Source organism: Danio aesculapii, chromosome 23 (assembly GCF_903798145.1).
Source record: "Danio aesculapii chromosome 23, fDanAes4.1, whole genome shotgun sequence".
NCBI lineage: Eukaryota > Metazoa > Chordata > Actinopteri > Cypriniformes > Danionidae > Danio > Danio aesculapii.
In genome coordinates this window covers 6,156,445-6,162,444 of record NC_079457.1, presented here as the reverse complement: position 1 = coordinate 6,162,444, position 6,000 = coordinate 6,156,445, and positions in this window count along the sequence as shown.

Genomic DNA, 6,000 nt, shown 5'->3' with positions numbered 1-6,000 from the left:
AAGTGCACAAATATGAAGTGGTAAATTCATGTGATAAATCTGTAAATATTTGTTATCATGTTTATCTTTCTGCATTATGCAAGCCCAAACCATTCTCGATTAAGGATACATTAACTATTTTCAGTTTCTGATGATTTGGAAACTGGCAAAATCTTCTTATTGCCATGCAACAAGCCAAACAAGCAGATATAATGTTTGTTTGTTTCGTGCTTTAAAAGACTTCTTGTTTCTTACAGTTTGTACAGTTAAAGTAAAAGTTATTTGCCTGTATATCATTTTTTCTTTCCCAAATATTTTCTAAGTGGTGCATAACAGACCAAGGAAACGGTATTTCATGTACATTTTTTCTTCTTGAGCAAGTCTTATTTTTAAGCTTGGCTGGAATAAAAGCAGTTTAAATTTTTAAAACAATTTTAATATCATTATCTTCCCCAACTGACTACAGAACCAACCACTGTTACCCAATAATTGCCTAATTAACCCAACTTGCCTAGTTAACTTAATTATTTAAGTTGTTAAATTGCACTTTAAGATGAACACTACACTGTAAAAAACAATTACGAAAAAAAAAAAAAAAAAAAAAAAAAAAAAAAAAAAAAAAAAAAAAAATCGCAAAATTCGGGCAGCTGGGGTCCCGAAAAAAAGGAATTAATGACAGCCGTTAAATTACTGAATTTTTTTTAGTAATTAAAAACAACGTATAATAACGAATGTTAAATTACAGAAATTTTCAGTAACAAATAAAGTAAAATAGCGGACATTAAATTACAGAAATTAAAGTAATTGAAAACAACGTAAAATAATGAACGTTAAATTACAGCAATTTTCCGTAATTAAAAAAATGTCAAATAATGAATGTTCAATACAGATATCTTCCATAATTAAAAAAGAAAAAGTAAAACAGTGAATGTTAAATTACAGAAATTTTACATATTTAAAAAAACCCATAAAATAACGAACGTTAAATTACAGAAATTATACCGTAATAAAAACATAAAATCATGGACAGAATTTATTAATAATGTAATGAATGTAATAAAAATTACCGAAATTTTATGTAATTACAAAATATTACATAACGGACGTTAAATAACAGACATTTTCTGTAATAAAAAAAGCGTAAAATAGTGGACATTAAATTACAAAACAAATCTGTAATTTAAAACAAAACCTAAAAGTTGTATTTCAGAAATCTTCAGTAATTAAAAAAACTTAAAATAACAGATGTTAGATTACAGGAATGTTCAGCTATAAAAAAGTCAAATAATAGACGTTAAATTACAGAAATTTTACGTAATAAATTTTTTTTAAATAAAGAACTTTAAAATTACAGACATTTTCTCTAATAAAAAAAACGTAAAATGGTAGACGTAAATTACAAAAAAATCTGTTTTTTAAAAAAAAAACTCAAATAACAGAAGTTGTACTTCAGAGATCTTCAGTAATTAAAAAAAACGTAAAATAACAGACGTTAAATTACTGAAATCTTCCGTAATTAAAAAAAAAACACAAAATAACGAAAGAAAAAGTCATGGTTTGGGTATACATTCAGTATGTAGGCGTGCGAGAGATCTACAGAGTGGATGGCAACATCAACAGCCTGAGGTATCAAGACATTTGTGCTGCCCATTACATTACAAACCACAGGAGAGGGCAAATTCTTCAGCAGGATAGCGCACCTTCTCATACTTCAGCCTCCACATCATGTTCATGAAAGCAAAGAAGGTCAAGGCGCTCCAGGATTGGCCAGCCCAGTCAACAGACATGAACATTATTGAGCATGTCTGGGGTAAGATTAAAGAAGAGGCATTGAATACGAATCCAAAGAATCTTGATGAAGATTCAAGAACGCTTTCTTTGCCATTACAGATGACTTTATTAATAAGTGATTTGAGTCATTGTAGAGATGTATGGATGCAGTCCTCCAAGCTCATGGAGTCATACACAATATTCATTCTGTTTCCACTGCAGCATGACTTTATATTCTATACCGTACATTATTTCTGTTCAGTGACAAGACTTTTGTCTAAGCAAAGTCAGACCTTACTGTCCTAATTAAATAATTAAAAATCAAGGCATGATCATATTTTATTTTAGTAAAGTAAGCGTAATCTAGAGGCCTTTGTCTTTCATATAAGCCACTTCTGATACCAAATGATCAACTAGAAGTCAAGTTATTATTTGTTCTTCCTAAAACTTGGATTGGCAACAAGACTAGTGTATGGTAGTGTAAGTCTTTATCTTCAGTCAGTCATATCCTACATACTGTATGGTGTCCAAAGTAAGCACCCCATTAGGAAGCCTGAATCATGAACTAAAATAGCCGAGTTTATCAAAAGCAAGAGTGTGATTGATTATACCGAGGCATTAGATGTTTGCAACACCTTTCATATATTTCAAGTCCTTCCCTGAGATGCTTTTTAATCAGAATGAATCACTGCACGCATTGTCATCACGTCTCTCTCTGAGCTATCGAAAAACACTGAATTTACTAATGCAGTGCGTCACATGGTGCCATCTATTCATTTATCACGTTGTGAAATAACTTGAATGCTTTTCACCTGCTTAGTTCTCCCCCCCGCCCTTGTCTGTTCATTCTGGAGGACGAGTTCGGGGTTTATGAGATGTAATGAGAAGTTAAAAGTTGCAACTCCTACAGTAATTATTTATGGCACCGGCACAATTGTCTCCGCTGCTATGGTTACTTTCACACATGCGGAGAATTTCAGGTGCTTGTTCGGTCTAAATGAGATAAATGTTTCTCATTGCCTTCTTTACGTCACTGACTTTTCAAAACTCATTAAAGACGCACTGACTAATCAGGCGAGAGGGACAGTAGGAACGGTTCACGTGGAATCACGGTTAAACACATTCCGTCTTCTCTGCATGCAGGAAATATGGTTTATTAGTTGTGCTCTAGTCACATTTAAAAAGCACAGAGAAAACAATCCTGTGAGAAATTAGCTGTAGAATTTATCAGTTAAAACATATCATTTTTTCTATATACACAGTTGCAACAGATTCAAAGTGTAAAGAGTAATGAACAGGCTTCAAATGAATCAGCAGAGAATGAATGGACATTAAATGAATCGGTGGAGAATGAATGGACATCAAATTATTCGGTGGAGAATGAATGGACATCAAATGAATCGTTTGAGAAAGAATGGACATCAAATGAATCGGTGGAGAAAGAATGGACTTCAAATGAATCAACAGAGAATGAATGGACCTAGAAGGGATCAACAGAGAATGAACGGACTTCAAGTGAATCAGTGGAGCACGAATGAACATCAAATGAATCAGTGAAGAATTACTTGACTTCAAATGAATCAGTGGAGAATGAATGGACCTAAAATAGATCAAAGGAGAATAAACAAACCTCAAATGAATCAGTGCAGAATGAACAGACTTCAAATAAATAAGTGGAGAATGAACAGTTTTCAAATGAATTAGTGGAGAATTATTTGACTTCAAATGAATCAGTGGAGAATAAACAAACTTCAAATGGATCAGTAGAAATGAATCAAATGAATCAATGAAGAATAAATAGATTAAAATTAATCAGTGAAGAATTAATTGACTTCCGATAAATTGGTGGAGAATGAACAGATTTCAAATGAATAATTGAAGAATTATTTGACTTTAAATGAATCAGTGAATAATGAACAGACTTTAAATAAATCAGTGGAGAATTTTTTGACTTCAAATGAATCAGTGGAGAATGAATGGACATCAAATAAATCACTGGAGAATGAACGGACATCAAATGAATCAGTGGAGAATGAATGGACATCAATTAAATCAGTGGAGAATAAAACTTCAAATGAAATCAATGGAAATTGAATAAATGTCAAATTAATCAACAGAGAATGAATCAAGTGAATCAATGAAGAATGAATGGATTAAAATGAATAAGTGAAGAATTAATTGACTTCAAATGAATCAGCAAAGAATGAACAAACTTCAAATGAATCAGTGGAGAATAGAAAGACTTCAAATAAATATGTGGAGAATGAACAGACTTCAAATGAATCAATGGAGAATTATTCGACTTCAAATGAATCAGTGGAGAATAAACAAACTTCAAATGAATCAGTGGAGAATGAATGGGCATCAAATGAATCAGTGGATAATAAATAAACTTTAATTGAACTAGTGGAGAATAAACTGACTTCAAATGAATCAGTGGAAAATGAATAAATGTCCAATGAATCAACAGAGAATGAATCAAGTCAATTAAAATGAATAAGAGAAGAATTAATTGTCTTCAAATAAATCAGTGAAGAATTAATTGATTTCAAATGAATCAGCGAAGAATGAACAAACTTCAAATAAATCAGTGGAGAATGAATGGACATCAAGTGAATCAGTGGAGAATGGAAAGACTTCAAATAAATAAGTGGAGAATGAACAGACTTCAAATGAATCAGTAGAGAATTATTTGACTTCAAATGAATCAGTGGAGAATAAACAAACTTCAACTGAATCAGTGGAGAATAAACTGATTTTAAATGGATCAGTGGAAATGAATCAAATGAATCAATGAAGAATAAATAGATTAAAATGAATCAGTGAAGAATTAATTGACTTCAGATAAATTAATGGAGAATGAACAGATTTTAAATAAATCAGTGAAGAATTATTTGACTTCAAATGAATCAGTGAAGAATGAATGGACTTCAATTGAATAACTGGAGAATGAACAACCTTCAAATGAATCAGTGGAGAATGAATGGACATCAAATTAATCAGTGGAAAATGAACAAACTTCAAATGAATCAGTGGAGAATAAACAGACATCAAATGAATTAGTGGAGAATAGACAAACTTCAAATGAATCAGTGGAGAATAAACTGACTTCAAATGAATCAGTGAAGAATAACTGACTTCAAATGAATCAGTAAAGAATAACTGACTTCAAATGAATTAGTAAATAATGAATGGACTTCAAATAAATAAGTGAAGAATTTATTGATTTCAAATGAATCAGCGAAGAATAAACAAACTTCAAATGAATCAGTGGAGAATGAATGGACATCAAATGAATGAGTGGAGAATGAACAAACTTCAAATGGATTAATGGAAAATGAATAAATATCAAATTAATCAACAGAAAATGAATCAAATGAATCAATGAAGAATGAATGGATTAAAATGAATTAGTGAATAATTAACTGACTTCAGATAAATTAGTGGAGGGTGAACTGACTTTAAATGAATCACTGGAGAATTATTTTACTTCAAATGAATCATTAGAGAATAGATGGACATCAAATGAATCAGTGGACAATGAACGGCCTTTAAACAAATCAGTGAAGAATGAATGGACATCAAATGAATCTGTCGAGAATGAATGGACTTCAAATGAATCACTGGAGAATGAATGAACTTCAAATGAATCACTGGAGAATGAATGGACATCAGATGAATCAGTGAAGAATGAAAGGACTTCAAATAAATCAGTGAATAATTAATTGATTTCAAATGAATCAGTGGAGAATGAACGGACTTCAAATGAATCAGTGGAGAATTTATTTGCTTCGAATGTATCAGTGGAGAATGAATGGACTTTAAATGAATCAGTGGAGAATGAATGAACTACAAATGAATCGGTGAAGAATTTCAAATGGTTCAGTATCAAATTAATAATTGTCAAAAGAAGCAACAGAGAATGTATAGACATCAGATGAAACAGTGAAGAATGAATGGACTTAAAATGGATCAGTAATGAATTAATTGACTTCAAATGAATCAGTGGAGAGTGAACGGAGTTCAAATAAACCAATGGAAAAAGAGCAGACTTTAAATAAATCAGTGAAGAATTAACTGACTTCAAAGGAATGAGTGGAGAATGAACAAACTTCAAATGAGAATGAACAGACTTCCAGCGAATCAGTTAAGAATGAACAGACTTCAAATGAATCAGAGATTAATTAAATTACTTCAAATGAATCAGTTATCAAAGTATTATTCAATTATTTTACCTTAAAACATCCTCAC